Source organism: Mustela erminea, chromosome 10, assembly GCF_009829155.1.
Source record: "Mustela erminea isolate mMusErm1 chromosome 10, mMusErm1.Pri, whole genome shotgun sequence".
Classification (NCBI taxonomy): Eukaryota; Metazoa; Chordata; class Mammalia; order Carnivora; family Mustelidae; genus Mustela; species Mustela erminea.
Window position 1 is genome coordinate 34,213,214 of NC_045623.1, and position 17,429 is coordinate 34,230,642.

A 17,429-nucleotide genomic window follows, 5' to 3' on the forward strand; every position below is an offset into this window, starting at 1 on the left:
ACCCCACAAAGGAATTCTAGGACTTCTAACAAATATAAAGAATTTTATAATGTCTCAACTTGCATGACTTTAGGTACTGTACCCACTATGGTCAATTTGCATGAAAGATTTTTCAAGGTTAAAAAAATCTACCTATCTCCAAATATCCATTCAAAATGTGAAACCATAGTTTTGGGGGGGGTTGGTTTTCTTTTTTACTTGTCCATCTGCTGAATAATTCAATTGAATTCTGGGGAATGGGAAGATGGAAAACTTTCAGGCTAAACAATAATTCAAAGGCTTTTCTGACCTGGTGCTGGGGCAGGTCTAATTTCTCCTAATTTGTCTATAGTGTGCTTATTTGATCCATAATTATACAAGCTAATTTGTCAGCATTAAGCAATTTGACTGTACTTTAAAAATGACCAGGAGAAAGCCCATTTAAGTCTAGTTAACTGAAATGACAAATTATAAATTATCCAAAGAATCAGGTAGAACTTGCCCTACAAGTCCCTCCTAGGTAAGTAAGACAAAAACAAGCCCAGTTTGGGAATACTTTGGCCCCAAGTAGCTGAGGTGAGGCTGAAGGAGTTGAATAGGTGCGGTTTATTATAAGAATCTTGGAAGCTGGTGCTTGTCCCAAGGTAACCTTATGTTAAATATTCTCCTCAACCCTTTACGTCAATTAACTGATTTAATGCCTCCAACAACTCCATGGGGTTATCTTTGCAGATGAAGCAACGGAAGCAGACTTGATTTACCTAAGCCTGCGCAACTAGTAAACTCGTAACAGTAACACTGGCATGAACGGGAATAATCTTCCAAGAGATCTTTGAGAAGGATAAAAAGTAGCTTACCTAGTGGAACCAACAAAAGATGAAATATGCAGTTGTTCATGTCCTCGTTCATTCAGTAATAAGCATAGCAGAAGTCTGAGCTAAGTGACTGAGCAGAGTGAACTTGAATCCTGCCTACCATCTGCCTTAACTTTAGCCAAGCTACACAGTCTGTCAGAATGCCAGCTTCTTAATTGCAGAAATAGAAATAATTCTACCAGGCCTACTTTCTACCTTCACATTGATGATACCATCAAAAGCAATGGAAACTCCCGTGGCGTAGGAGGGATCAGAGAACAGTTGCCCACAAAGGAGTAAACTCCTCACAAAGACAGGCTCTGTTCTCCTCTGGCTACAGAACATACCCCATGTGCCCACAGTTTTCAGGTCTTCTGGAAGATGAGGAGCTGTCCTGTGTGGAGTGATTACCTGGTGTCAGCGGACCTCTCCTGTGCAGAGAGTCCTCATTCTTGCCACAGAACAGATATTACTTCCTCCAAGTCTCTTCTCATTTCTAGTCATAGGATATCCATGCTTAGAAGTTGTATTAATCCATTCGGGCTGCCATAACAAACTACTATAGATTGAGGGGGGAGCTTCATCAAGAAACTAAGTTCTCACACTTCTGGAGGCTGAGAAGTCCAATATTAAGACGCCAGAAGATTCAGTGTCTGATTAGAACTTCTTGGTTCACAGACAAATATCTTCTCCACCACATCCCCTCACATGGTAGGAGGAATAGGCAGTCTCTGGATTCTCTAAGGGTTCTCCCCCATGACCTCATCACCTCCCAAAGGCCCTACTTCTTAATACTATCACCTTGGGGATTAGGTTTCAACATATGAATTTGGGAGAAACAGTCTACAGCAAAATCAATGATTTTCTTAAAAGTTCTATTAAGGATAAATAGAATCTTAAAAAAAAAAGTTCTATTAATACATCGTGTATTCATCAGTACTCTGAAATTTGAGGCTTTGCGGGGGACCCAATATGTAACCAAGAGGGAACTTATTCTATTCCTTCTATAATGATTCACAAGTTAGGAGCAACAATCAAACCAGTGAAACTTTGGCGAGCATAGTTTGTATTAAGTAATTGCCACAGGATCCTTGTGATGAAAGGAAATAGGACAATTTAACCTTACCACTTCTTTCTCAAGTTTTTTTTGTATTAGTCTCCTCTCTTCCAACCCCACTGCTCTACTTGGTCTCCCAAGATGACCTCTCTTACCTTAGCTGCTGGCATTACTTCCCAAAAAATCTGATGTCACCTTTGGCTTAAAATCTTCCTTGTGTCTCCTCCTGATGAGGTTGTATGCTTGCTGATAGGGTTAAAAATGTACCTCTAAGCCCACCCCAGGCGGAGACTGAGCCAGAATCGGCACTGAGTGTTCCAACTCCCACTCCCAGCTTGTCTTCATTCATTCCATGAAGGGGGAAAGCTGCCATTGGTGGTGAGGTGTACACTGTGTAGGTATTTAAGAAGTCATTGAGTGTGGGATTGACTTGAAGTATATTTTCACATCAGTGTGAAAGCCATTACAGCAGATAACAAAACTGGCAAAATGTAGGTTCATCAGGTAAAAAGAAGGGAGCCACATGGCCAAAGAAATAAGAAGTTACAGTTGGAAGGTATTTCAAGGTATTGCTCTCAAGACACAGGGCAATAGATACCTGGAAGCTTCAGCTTCCTTTAGTTCCAAAAATGTGTCATGCTTGGGGACTTTATATCTAAAACACTGTGCTAAATTATTTTACCCTGTACATGTCCCTTAAATATACAGATAAAAGCAAAGCAAAACCTAAAAAGTAACAATAAACCAAAAAATAATTCTCCAGGCATGCCTGGGTGGCTTAGTTGGTTAAGCATCTGACTCCTGATTTTGGCTCAGGTCATGTCAGGGTCGTAAGACTGAGCCCCATGTTGGGCTCTGTGCTAGGTGAGGAGCCTGCTTAAGATTCTCACTCTTGGGGCGCCTGGGCGGCTCAATCAGTTAAGCCTCTGACTTCGGCTCAGGTCATCATCTCAGGGTCCTGATATCAAACCCTGTATCTGCTCAGCAGGGTGTCTGCTCGTCCCTCTCCCTCTGCTTTCTGCTCCTTTCCTTGCCTGTGTTCCCTGTCTCTGTCAAATAAAATCTTAAAAAAAAAAAAATTATCTCCCTTGCTCTCTAAAAAAATAAAAAATAAAAATAATTGTCCAGAACGTGGAGTAACTGAAATATTTTGTTTACTCTTTGGATGATTCATTAGGAGCTCTCAAGAATATGATACATGGAGATATAATATATGAAAGAATAAACATGCATGTGGAGGGATAAAAAAATACCTTTCGGGGGGCACCTGGCTGGCTCCAATCAGCAAAGCATGTGACCCTTGATCTCAGGGGTCTAAGTTCAAGCCCCACGGTAGGTGTAAAGATTACTTTAAAAAATGTAAACAACAACAACAACAAAAAACCTATGGGCATCTTCTCCCAGATCTTATGGAAAACACTTATTTCTACAATATCTAGAAAATATTTCATTGTAATTCTAAAGAAAGTATACAATAAATGCACATTAGTAGTTTAACTACTTATCTTAAACAAATTCAATGGATGGGAGCTAACACTACAAGCTGTTAGTAGTAATCAAGATAGTTATTTAATTTTGAAAAAGGTCTAAGTACCTTGAAGAAAAGAAAACCTACACTGGCAAATCTCTATTGGAAGATTCAGTCGAACAATGCAAAATCAAGCAATAATGACTGGTAAACCTTAAAACCGGTCCAAGATTCCCTCTCATGTAATATGCTTTGGCAGAAATGCTTGTGCAGTGGGTTGACTCTGAGGCCCTAACTTCTGTACTACATTCCCTCTGCAGGCTCCCATTTCTCTTCCTTCACCTTCATGACTCATGGGTAGAGAAGGGTCTGCTGAAGTGTGCAACAATGGGAAGAGTGAAGCTTAAATCAGCTTGTAACCATAGGTATTCCCCCCAAGTTGGGCTGGTCCAGTTCTGCCACCAATAAAGATCAAGCCATGCCTGAAAAACCCAGATCCCTTTTTAGCATTGTAAACCATGTAGGAGATGCTCATTACATCTGCTTTGTTCTCTATTTCTATGGTGCCCATCACCATAGTAACAAGGCACACAGATGGAAAAGTAGGCTAGAAATACCCAAATATGGTGGGGGGGGATGGAGACTATGGGGGAAAGGGCCTTTCACTGATTGAGAGAAAAGGCTAAAGTTTCTTCTATCAGAGCTGTCAGTACATTAATGGGCAACCTAACTGAAAAAAGGCTTTGTCTTTAAGTGGGCCACAGCAGAGAGCGGCCTAAAAATTCAATAAATATCAATATTTATAGGAAGTGGACTTGCTAGGTTTCTGAGGTTTTAAAGCCAGATATAAAATCTTGTATGCAAATCAAAATTTCTACAACAGCCTGTAGTTTTGAAAATCAGGGACTCATCTCACAGTATGGATGATTACTATTAACATTTTTTTGGTTTCTTTGTAGTACTAAAAGTTGAGACATCTGTTAAGGAAGTGTGGCTGAGAAGATAAGTTAATACAATGACTATATTTTTGAAAGTGACAAGTTTATTTTCAAAGTTTTTGTATAAAATGTCCCAAAAGGAAATCCCTAGGTGGTAATTGGGGGGTGACTGTTGTTTCATCCTAGGGAGTCACTGCCCCAGCTGAAACTGGGACAAGGCCATTCCCATCTGTAGCCCCTCTGCTCTCTGTAGGTGCAGAGGTCCTCCTATCAGTGCCTTTATGCTCTTTTTTTTTCTCTTTTCTTTTTTTCCTCTATGCTCTTTAAAGTGACAATGGGCCAAAGATTCATCTGTAAGAAATCTTCCCATTCCAAGATCTTTTTTTTTTTTTTTTCTTCCTTTTTCCTTCCCTGCTGCCAGCCTGAGTCCTCCTTTCTAGGATGTCTGGAATACCTGGGTTGTTATTTACATTGTTACTGGTCAGGAAATAAGAAAAGGAGCCACATAAACTACTTGTTTCACTACACAGGTTTTTTACTACGTAGGTTTTTACCCTGTGTAAATAAAAACGTTGCAAAAAAAAATACAGATGTTTTATAGACTACAATTGTTTTAGAGAATTTAACACTAGCAACTAAGGCCCCTTCATGGCTCAAGTTGGTTAAGCATCCGACTCTTGATTTTTTTGGCTCAGGTCATGATCTCAGGGTTGTAAGATCAAGCCCCATGTTGGGCTCCTCACGGGTCATGGGGTCTGCTTAAGATTCTCCTCTCCCTCAGCATCTCTCGTTTCCCCTCTGCCTCTCAAAACAACAACAACAACAACAATACCCCCCCCACAACAAAACAAAACAAAACAAAAAACCACTCTGGCAACGTACAGATTTTAGTGGAAAAAGCAACAGAAAACTTTGTCAGAATCTTTGACTCAGCCACCAACCAGTTGTGACTCTGTGGACAATTTTTACTTTGCCTTTCTCAGTCTTAATTCTTACTAGAAAAAAGAAAGGACTGAAGTAGACCAGGCATATGAGTTCGAGGGTATCTAAAGATGATCTCAAGGCATGTTAAAATGTTAAGCATATGAGTAGATGTATATTACTTTGGGAAAGACCCTCAAGGATATGCATAACATAAAGTTAAAAATCAATAGACACTCTGTAAGTCTCTTCCACATTGCTCTAAAATACCAGGACTTGAATCAAATAAAGCAAATGCATTGAACTCAGACTCAGGTGAGCATAATATTCAGGTCTTTTCAAGTCTCTACACCAGGGATCCTGTCTCTGACCACGTTATCCAAATCTCACACCGACCACTCTCTAGCCCTTTACACTACTTTATTTTTCTTCATATCATTTAGCACATGACATTTTATCTTGCATTTGCTTATTATCTATATTCCCCCTGCTAGGATATATGTTCCAAGCAAAAAGTTTTTTTTTTTTTTCTCTTTTCACTGATGGATTTATTCCCAGTGCCTGGCATGACACTTAGCAAATATTAAGTGCTCAAAAAAAACCCCAAACAAACAAACAAACAAAAAAACCAAAAAACAGAAACAAAACCCCAAATGAATTAACTTTTTAAAAGCCATAATATTAAGAACTGCAAAACAAAAACTCAAATACATTCTTTTTTCTTACTCTTTTTAAAAGTCTGGGGGCCTGCTAACAGTCATGCATTTTACTAAGCATGTTGCAAGCCTATGTATTTTACCTCATATTTAAGGCATGGTTTTCCAATATTTAGAGCCTTTTACAAACTAACACATCTGGGAAAAGGTTCCAGGCAATATACTGCAGAAAAAAACTGCTTCATCAGTTATCAGAGCTGCCACTAACTTGTTGGGTTTGCTTAGAGAAGCCACAAGTCCCCACACAAACTCCATTTCCATGTTTATATCCTGCGGATAATATTTGCCCCACCTACTGCCAGTCATCTGGAGAATAAATGCTCTAGTATGTTAAAAGTGAGGTACAAACATAAGTTATGTGGTAGGGGTTCTTGTAAAGTGCTTCAGGAGAGATTTGCTCTAGGATGTGGGGGAAGGTAAGAGAGCAGGGGACACCTGTACAGAGTTTTTTCCTACAGAGCCAGAGCATCCAGGAACTCAGAGGACCCCAGTAAAGCCGCCTTACTCAGCACGACGATAGCCAGGCTCAACTCCTCTCTCTCCAGGATGCATTACTCTATAAAGAAAAAAAAAATGTTCCAAATCTAGCCTGGGACCAATCCTTTTGCATGCTCTAATTCACAGCCTCCTCCTAAGAAGAAATTAGCATTCTTGATAAAACTCTGAAAAACACATTTTTTTTTTCCTCCATAGGATTGGAAACTAGTCACTTACTGACCCAGCTCACCTTTAGTCACGTGTCTGGTGATCTTTACCCACTTTCTTCTTTCAGTGTTCTGTTTCCTTGTCTAACAATGGGTATAGTAAATCAAATTTGCTTCTATAAGATATATATATATCTATATATATCTATATCTATCTCCATTCTCTTTCCCTATTGAACGCTCTTTCCTCTCAAAGGGAAATCTTTAAATTGGCCTACTAGAGGCCCTTTCCCTTAGATCTGACAGCTAATTTGACTGAGGAGTTTCTGTAGCAGCCAAACAACTTGATCTTCAAATAGGGTATGAGGTTTGGGGGTCTTTTTTTTTTTTTTTTTTTGAAGAGAGGGGCACTCTGGTGGAATCTATTTGTAGATTATCAATTAATTCATGTCTAAAAGTATCTGCCTCGAAACACCAGATGTCATCTTGATTTTTTCTAGCCATCTCCTTTTCTCTTTTCACATTTATCTTTTCCCCTTTCTGGAAGGAAGGCATATACCTCACTTTTCAGGAGTCTGCTTATAGTGCCCTACCTTGGGATGTAAAAATCTTCAAGCCCCAAGCAGAGGGCCATTTTGAAATACCTGTAAAGGTTATAGATGCAATGAAAGTAAGTGATTTTCATGACTGAGAAACAAATCTTTTTGGAGTCAGAGGAAAGTTTCCATTTTTTTGCTTCAAATGCTAGAGCAAGACCTAAACAACAGAGAATAGAAAACTGAATAGAATACAATAGAATAGGAAAACTGAAAATCATTTTTGGGATCAGACACTAGCTAACTTTTGATATGTAACTCAGGAATTTAAAAATAGAGTCGGGGGCCTGGCTCAGTCAGTCAAACATCCAATTTTTTATTTCGGCTTAGGTTATGATCTTGATTCGGCTTAGGGGTTGTGAGACCAAGCCCTGCATCCAGCTCCGTGCTGGGTGTGGGGCTTCCTTAAGATCTCCTCCTCCTCTTCTGCCCCTCTTCCCCTCTAAAAAAAAATGGTAGAGTTACATTGCCTTCATCCCCATATACTTATTTATATAGCAAGATTTCTTGAACACTACATTAAATAAAGGAACACTTGGTTTCATAATAAAGGCTATTTTACTCTAGCAATAAGTACTATTTATGCATAAATAAATGATTTTTAAGCCCCATGAATTCTGAGGGGTGATTTTTCTCACAAACATTTGCCTATATCTAAAAACAATTAATCAAAATTCTAATATACCTGTTGTTCCGATCAGTTGTGTACTAGTAAAAATCACAATTTAATCCGAAATAGATTTTATTAAACAGAGCCTTGTTGTCACAAGAACTTTTAAAAAAAGATATATGTAAATGTGTGTGTCTCACAAGAGTTTGAAAAGGTAATCAATGGAAGATTTTTAAACATAAGAACGTAACACTGGGCTTAAGTTTTATAGGAAAAGAGAGATGAAATGAGTTCCATAAGGGAAATACTATACAAAATTCCTGACTTCCTGTTTTTTAGAGGATGTTATAATAGGCATGAAATTACTTTGGTGTTTAATTTCGTTTCCATGAGGTACATCACAAAAAGTGTTTTCTAAAGAAATCAATATTTATAATATCAGAAATGTCATCTTCCAGAACTATTTAAAATCATGATAAAAAAAACTTTAGATATTCATTTTTATTTAGTTTTAAAGATTTTATTTATTTATTTGAAAGAGAGAGAGTGCTCGAGAGAGTGCACAGAGGCAGGGGGAGGGGCAGCGAGAGAGAGACAAGCCACTCCCTGCTGAGTCTGGGAAGCCAGTCTCAGGGCCTAATCTCAGGACCCTGAGATCATGACCTGAGCAAAGCCAGACGCTTAACCAACTGAACCAGCCAGGTGCTCCTAGATATTAACTTTTAAAGTGTATTGGGGAGAGCTCACAGTTTTTCAAATTCTTTAAGGGGTACTAGAAGAAAAAAATATATCAGAGATACTACTCTAAACTACCTCTAAGCCAAGAGCCTGTGTTGACTAAAGTTTTGACTTCTAATAGAGACACAAAACCAGGACTATTTCAGAAAAGTGCGGAATCTGTCAGAAGCACCCCCTGCAAAACCATAACTCTGAACACAGTAAATATTCAATAAACACCATTCACTGACAAAATATTTTGGTCATTTAAATGATATTTATTAATAGCATATATGCAATATCCCTTCGTATTTCTATCAAAAGTATGTTACCAGAACAAATCCATAATAAGTATGTAGAGTTTCATTCCTAATTCTTTTCCATTTATTCATGTACATTCCAAGTACAATGCCTGGCCCAGGAAACCCAGGAGAGAAATAAAATAATCCTTACAAGAGCATCTAGGAGGTGACAGAGGTGCTCCCTGGTATAGGTATTACGATAGGTGTGCCAAACTCAGAGCCAGCAAGAGTACGGACTGTGGCACTCTCGCGGGTGGTAGGCAGAGGAAGTGTGTCTGCAATGGTCTTTGAACTGATCCTCGAAAGATGGGCAGGTGATTGACGGAGGATACCAACGTCCCAGGTAGAGAGGGAAGGAACAAACCCAGGAGTATAGCCATCTGACTACCTCATGCCTTCCTCCTCTACTGCTAAGAGTCTAGGATGGCTGGTAGGGGGGTGTGACCATGCACACTCTCCATGGTGCATACACTGGTGATTTAGAAATGACGGGGTGGCAGGAGGTGAAGCTGAAAAGTTGTGGAAGCAGACAAAAGAGGATTTGATTATATGGTTCACTGAGGCGTTTGGATTTGATCCTGTGGCAAAGCAAGTCATTAAAGGATTATTGAACTGGGCAGTCATGGTAAGAGATTTGCCTTTCAGAATGATTACTTCCCTGCAGTGTGGACAACAAATTTGGGGGGGGGGCGGTGGAGGGTACAGAAGACTACAAACTGAACTATGAGCTGGAAGACCATTAGCATTTATCCTGGAAAAGACTCTGGAGGAAGGGTGCAGATGGAAAAACCTGAAGGACGTGGTCCCTGGACAAATTGGTTACAAACTGTACAAGGAGTGGTTGGGGGGAATGAGGCAAGGAAAAGCCCAGAAGGGCGTCTAGGTTTTTATGGTTTATGTAATTGGGTAAGTAGTATTGCTATTTACAAAAGTATGGGCTCTAAAGACAAATTATCAAGTTTTGGGGAAACAAAATATCTTCAGTACACTAACTCCAGTCCCTCATTTGTTCTATGAGGCAGGCAGCACAGGTATTATCTGCAATCTCTGCTCAAAAGGGTAAATTTTTTTGCCCAATCTCATATGCAACAGTTTGGGAAGGTTACTACATAGCCAGCTCAAGAGTCGGTAAACAAGGGAGACAAGACCCATACGTTCAACAGAACTTATATTCTGTTGGGTACAAGAAGATAAATCAGCAAGCAACCAATAAACTAAGATCTGAAAGACCTATGATAGGGCAGGTGTGGGGGACATGGGTACTTCATCTGAGGTGGTCAGGGAAAGCATCTCTGAAGTCCCATTTGAGATGACCTTTCATTCAGGAGAAAACAGCATTTATGTAAATTAATAAGGGAAGAGCATTTCCAGACAGAGAACAGCAACTGAGAAGTCCCTGAGGTGGGAACAAGGTTGGTGTGCCACTGAGGGAGGAATTCCAAATAGTGGGGCAGTGGGGAGTGAGAGGCAATCCTGGTTCCAAGGGTATTCCTGGGAAGGTGAAGGTAAAAGACTTGTGGCCCCTTAGGGCAGCAGTGGCATAGCATAAACTCTCTTGGGGAAGCCTGCAAACCTCCATGCACAACACTGGCATCTGAGAAACTGCGTCATGACTCACAGATGCTTTTGGAAGACAAACCATTGCTCAGTGAGGACTGCCTATTTTGGCACTGAAATAGGGCCAGAAACAAACTCATTTAGTCTTGCCTAGAGGGATGAGCTTTAAAATCTTTAGATGAACAGAATTCATGTTATATTTATCCACTCAGAGCAAGAACCAATCTGCAGTATAATGGCAGGGGGCTCTGCCCCAAGGCTTGGTCAAACCCTGGCACACTACATGGAAGCAGAGCCTCCTCGCCCACCCTCCAAGGTTCTCAATGGGATCAGAAAGGCAACATTTGCTCCAAAGGATCCCCCAGTAGCTCAGCTGGTGGGCAAGGAAAAATGGTACTCCACTGCCAATGGGCCGAGCAGGGTTCTTGCCTATGTACACCTGAGAGCCTTGGAGGGGTTGTTGGGGTTGCCTCCTGGCACTCACACAGGACACCCGGGCGCAGCAGCTCAGCCAGCTCTCTGCACTGGCCATGCCTTCCATCCTGTAGTCTTTTTCCACTGCTGCTTTATGGGCTACCTGGTCTTCTGCCAGCAGTCTTTCATATGGCCCTCATTTGGCCAAATGGCTTTAAATTCCACTTGCCAAGGGTGATGCCGATCAACCCTATGACCCTCTCTGGAAAGAGCCTACTCTATAGCTCGAACTTGCTCAGACGCATCTGCTTGGTGTATCAAAAAAAGTATCTGTACTTAAAGTTTGCCAATGTGGCATGAATAAATTATAAAAGAATTAAGTTATTTCCGAATTATGTAGCTCCTTTCAGAGTATCACACTGAGAAGTTATAGATTATATGCACTTACTTTAAAGATGGCTGCAAGCATTATGAAACACCCTTTTTGGAATGGTGTTGGAAACCTGTGACACATTACAATCCATGCCAAGGGGCAGGCTCATTTCATGTCTGAGCTCATTTCAAGCTCCACTCCCATACCATCTACTTCAGCTCACTGCACAATTTTTTCTTCCTAAAGTCACCATTCAACCTGGGACCATAGGACATTTACCTGTGCTTCTATACCACCTGTACTACTACTACTACTACTACTACTACTACTACTTCTTCTTTTTTTTAAGATTTTATTTATTTGAGAGAGAGAGTTTGAGTAGAGGGGGAAAGGAAGCGGTGGGAGAGGGAGAAGCAGACACCCTTCAGAGCAGGGAGCCCAATGCGGGGTGTGATCCCAGCATCCTGGGATCATGACCTGAGCTGAAAGCAGAGCCTTAACTGACTGAATCACCTAGGCACCCCTCTCCTTCTGAACAAATTTTTTAGTGGCAATTTTTCATTTAATTGCAGCAATCAATTCACCTGTCTCCCCCAGTAACCCGCAACCTCCATGGGGCAGGGACCATGTACATTTTTGTTTTTCTTCTGTCCCCAGAACCTGGCACAGTGTCAGTAGTCGTTACTAAATAGATGCTTAAAGAATACTATGACATACACTCACTGGTGGAAATGTTTCACCTTCTGAGAGCAGATCAGCCAAAAATCATTCAAATCAAGGTTGAAGGAGATTAAGGCTAAACTGTTCTGCTTTTAATCAAAAAAATACAGTGAAAGACTCTCTGCTAGTTGGGTTTAAACTGGTTTGGGAGACGACTCTCAAAAAGTGTAATAATCTAACAATGCTTATTTAGATATGTATGAAGATGAACAATTTTAAAACCTTTTGTTTAAAGGGATAAGAGTTAATTCTTGGAAAGACTCACTCAAGATTAGCTCCCAATTTTAAACAAAGTTACCATTTACTTCATCGGGCAATTTAGTAGGCACTCTACTTTAATCCTCCTGTCTGATTCTTGCCCCCAGTTTGCAGATGAGGAAATGGAGGGTACAAGAGGGGAGGGGTGCATACTGAGTAAGCAGCAGAACCAGGATTCACATGCACGTCTGTTCGATTACAAGAGCTAGGTTTTTAATCTAAGCCACACATTAAACTAGGAAGTAAATGCTGACATTAAGAAATAAAGCATTGCATCCTCCTGTGGAAAGATACAAGACTATGTAAGTCTGATACTACCAACTGGGGCAAATATTGAAGTATTAAAAAAAAAAAAAAAGGATCTGAAGGCCAATGACGTGGTAGCAGGGAAACCAGACAATTTATGACAAAGGAATAAGGAGAAACATGAACTGTCATCTATTGAAAGCTTGTTTTATGCCAGATACTGTATTAAATGCTTTAATGTTACTATTTCCTTCAATCCTAAGAATCTCGTAAAATGGGTAATAAGAGTCAAGAAAACAGGGGTATAGAATAACTGTGGATTTTGGCTACCACAGTGTTCCTTCCCTCCTTTCTAAGGATGTGAACCTTCAACATTTCAGTGGGGCACAAGGTTGTTGGGAATAAGGACAATAGTCTCCAGTCTCTATTCCAGCTAGGTGAGGTCACACGGCTAAGTTCTGGTCAATGAGATGGAGCACGGAGTGTATGACGCCCTCTGGGAAATTTCCATAAGAGACCATGGTCTCTTGCCTTTCCCCCTTTCCCCCTACCTTCCTTCTCTCCGCCTTTCTACTACTTGGAACCCACGCGTGATGGCTGAGCTCCATTGAGGACCGTGAGGTTGAGTCTCTTCTGATGTGTGGCAGATCTTTAAGGTGCAACCAGTCTAGGTCTCAGAAGACTGTAAAACCATTATACCAGCCCTGGATGGTCTCTTTATAAACTTTCTTTTTTAGTGTGAAAGAGAAACAAACATCACTTCGTCTAAACCACTGTTTTTGCGGTGTGTGACTGGCAGCTAATCTTAATTAATCCAGCAACTGGTTCATCAGGCCCTTCGGCAAAGTCCACACTCTTAGGTAGAAGCTAAAGAACCCTTGTTTATAATTTGTGATAGACTGGGGGAAAAGAGGCAGTGTAAAAAGGCTGAAAAGGAATTTGACAGAAGAAAAGAAGGTTCAAATATGCTCTCAAATCTGCACGCCTGAGAAGAGATCAAAAGGAATATGCTACTCAACAATAAAGAATTCAGTTTCCATCAGAGCTGGGCAGGAGGAGAGCTCTGTCACCTGCACAGAACTGGAAATAGAAGAGAAATAGAAGCAACACAGCTGGTAGCTTCTGAGAAAGATGCTGCTGGCTGAGGAGCTAAGCCCTGGAGAATGGAGCCCTGGAAATGGCCACAGGAAGAGACAGACAAGAAGAATTACAAGGAACTCTGAAATTGAAGAAGCAGGAGATGAAGCTCAAAGATACACAGTCTGCAAAGTGACAAGCAGAATCATGTGACCCGTATCAAAGACAGCATAAAGGTCAAAAGGCAAAAGGAAAGGTCAAGAACGAAGCTCTGACAACTAATTTTTATTCATTTCCTTTACACAGGTTCACAACAGCATTGAAGAAGTGAATTTAAATTGTCGCAATTGAGTAGAATCCTAAATGAGAGGAAGTCACAGAACAGGGAGTTTATTATTACCCTTTGCTCAATTTCTAAATGAACAGCAGTGATAAGAACTTAGCAGAGAGATTCAGTGACTGGAGTTAGGCCTCATTTTGTTTGAAATCAATCTTCATGATTCAGAAGAGGAAAAATAATTTATGTCTGGCAAAGACACAACTTAAACATCAGGAAAAAACTAACTCACAATAAAGGTACGTAGGAAGTGTAGAAAATATAGATGGGAAATAAAATGAAAGCAGGTGATAACAATAAAACAAAAGACGGGAAAATGAAAACATACACAACAGAGATGAGAATGAATTTTACAACTGGTTAAAGAAAAATTCTGTGCTATAACTGGACCTTCCAGGTTTCTTTTGAGTGGCCAGAGGTCTGAACTGTTTGTGGAACATCCAGTATTCTGGGAACAGGGAAGGACATGCTACATGGAAGGCAAAGCAAATCATTCCACCATGTCTGGAGTAACACGACAGCTTTACCATACATTCATTTAATATTATCAGTGTATGCTAGAAGAGGGAAGGAAAGGAGAAACAAAAGTAAAACTTAAAAATTCAAGTTGAGAGATACCAAAAGTAAACTGAGGATTAAAGAAACTATTTTTTGCATGGGCAGTAAAAGAAAAAACTAGAAAAGCACATAAAAATACGCAGATTCCATTAAGAAGGATTTGAGATTTTTTTTTCAGTTGTTTACAAATAAATTGGCTAAAGCAAGAATCTTTAAAATATTAAAATATTTGCCTGTTTCAGCCTCAAGAAAACAATAAAAACATCACAAATTTCAGGCCACTGAAAGAAAATACCCACATAGTCTTAATATACTTGGAGTGATAATGGAATGTTATTCAGTGCTAAAAAGAAGTGAGCTACAAAGCCATGAAATGACCTGGAGACAACTTAAATGCATAATACTAAGTGTACGAAGCCAACGTGAAAAGGCTACAGATTGTATGATTCCAACTGTGATAGTCTGGAAAAGTCATAACTATGGAGACCATAAAAGGATCAGTTGTCATTAGTGGGAGAGGGAGGGATGAAAAGGTGGGGCACAGGGATTTTTAGAGCAGTGATACTGTGATATAGTATCATAGTCTATTATTACAGTGGTGGATACATGTTACTGTATATTTGAACACCACCAAGAGTGAACCCTAATATAAACTATGGACTTTGGGTGATAACAATGCGTCAGTGGAAGCTCACTGATTATAACGAATGTACCACTCTGGCAGGGGTTGTCGATAATGGGGCAGGCTATACAGGGGTGGGGAGGGCAAGGGAGCTTTAAGAAAAACCTCTGCATTTTACTTTCAATTTTGCTATGAACCTAAAATTGTTCTAAAAAAAAAAAAATGAAGTCTATCTGGTATCTTCTTCAAGTTGTATCGATTAGGGCACTTTTCATTTTAATCAATGTTGGTGCTTTCATTCTGAGGATTATGAAGAATGAAGCAGCAATGGGGAATGGTCTTAGAAAAGCAAATCTGGACAGGCAGTCAAATGAAATCACTCCAAATCTGAAAATATACATGTCAGGATGGACATGTTGAAGAAAAAACAGAATAAGCTTTGAAGAACAGTAAATTTATTTATAACATGTAGAATTTTTTTTTTTTTTTTTTTTTTTTTTTTTTTTTTTTGCTACCATAAAAACGTTTTAGGGGGTAGTAGGTGTAAGAAAAAGTGCTATGACTCAACTGTACAACCAGTGACAAGCTTGACTCCTTCTTTACCTGAACTGAAAGTAATAGTAGACACGTTAAGGCTTATATTCTTAAAGCACACAGGCCCAATTACTTGGGGGATTAGCTGTCATTTTATATTCTCTTCAAGAGTGGAGCTTCGGACTAGAAAAGTCAGGGGCAAAAGAAAGTCACCTTGGCACCGACAACTCTAAGGAGCACTTTGGGTTCTCAGGAGGTGCATTCTGAACACATTAACGACATTGGAATCGTTAAATAATTATACTACATTTGACTTCTGTGCCTGTCAACTCTACACTTAGGTTTAAGAGACAGAACAGTCTGACAAAAACACATGCCATTTCATTTTCTTCTAGAAAGCAGGGAACAAATTGACTATTTCAAATTGGCTACATATTTGCAATTTAAAATTTTCATACTGCTATCTTTTTCGGAGTTTTAAAAACAGTTTTTAGGCAAGGCAAATGTATTCAAGAAAGTCCAGGCATAGGTTTTTGTTTTTAAATTTAGGTTTGTCCTTTTCTCAGGAAGGGAAAGGGGGTTGCAGAGCGCCTTTTTGACTACAAAGAAAAGTCTTCCACAAATGTCATCTGACTAAAGGCAACCTATGGACTTTGGGAAGTCAGTTGGGACACAGAGTAATGAGCCAACAACCGAGCCTCCTGCCTTCTGACCTCTCAGCACCTGCTCCTCTGTAACCTAGAAGGAAACTCTTGGGCTTCTCTACGTGGGTATGGTTGCTTCCCCCCACCCCCAAGCAAACGAACACCAACACCATCAAACTGCAGGTGAACGAGTACCTAAGGAGTTGGTCAAAGAACAGCGCAAGGGCAGGGGCCAAAGGAGAACGACCAAAGGCGGACGCCCTCAGGAGAGGTCTGCTCACTCTAGCCTGGGAAACCAGAACCCTGCTCCCGCACCGCCGAGGGCTCACACTCAGGTGCAGCGCGGAGCCTCCTGCGGCGGAGCGGGGACCGCCTTGTCGCGGCCGCCCAGTCTCCTTGCCCCGAACGACCCCAGCACGTAGGAGAGGTCCTCTCTGGGGGTTCGCTCCCTCTCTCCCGGAGAAGACGGCAGAGAAGCTGCCACTCATCCGCGGCCGCGGCACCTGCCTGCAGGCCCGGCTCGCAGGTGTGGCGCGGGCAGGTAACCGCACCTGCTCGGCCAACCCCACCTGCTGCGTCCCCTCACCCCGTCCTCCGTCTCCACCCGCGAGGTCCGCGCGGCTCCTCCTCCGGGAGCTGGGGGCGCCCCGCTCCGACCTACCTGCGCGACCCCGGCCCCGGGCGCCCGCGCTCCCCGCCGCGTGCGCCCCGCGCCGCTCGGGGCGCGCCGGCGGCGGCCGTGCGCCGGCACTTTCTCGGCTGACGGCTGCTGCGGGCTCAGCGGGAAGCCCCAGCGCTGCCGGGCTCGCCGCCTCCGACCGGCTCCATTGTGACGCGGCGCGTTCCGGCGGCCAATCGCCGCGCGGCGGCGCGAACCGCTGACTAAGTTCGCGTGTGGAGGAGGAGGGGACTGGGCGGAGGCGGGAGGCGGAGGCGGCGGCCGCGGGGCGGCGGCGGCCGTGGCCGAGGCGGAGGAGGAAGAGGAGGAAGAGGCTGCGGCTGCTTCGGTAGCTGCCCGTGCTGTGAAATTCGCAGCCGCCCGGGCCGGAGTGTGTGCCCAGCTTCGGGCGCGCGGGGGCCGGTGACTCACCCCTCGCCGTTGGAAACAAAGCGCAGCTGCCGTCACCCGGAGCGCGCCATGTGGCCGCCCCGGCCCGCTCGCCACAGCCGGGGGTCGGCGGGCAGCGGTGCGCAGCTCCACGACTCGCGGGGGCCTGGAGAGCGCGGGGGCTGGATTCAAGAGAAGGGAGGGCCGGGGGCTTAGGGCCGTCCGCCAGCGCACCGGGC

The 17,429-nt window shown here is 42.2% G+C and overlaps 1 protein-coding gene across 1 annotated transcript in view; it reads right to left on the reverse strand.

The window, feature by feature from the left end:
* LRRC8B (leucine rich repeat containing 8 VRAC subunit B) overlaps window positions 1–17,013 on the reverse strand; it is a 70,249-nt gene extending 53,236 nt beyond the window's left edge. Inside the window, exon 1 of the mRNA XM_032301511.1 lies at window positions 16,804–17,013. The gene's annotated coding sequence lies outside the window, so the exon portion shown is untranslated. The remainder of the gene's footprint in view (window positions 1–16,803) is intronic.
* Between the last annotated feature and the right edge of the window lie 416 nt (window positions 17,014–17,429).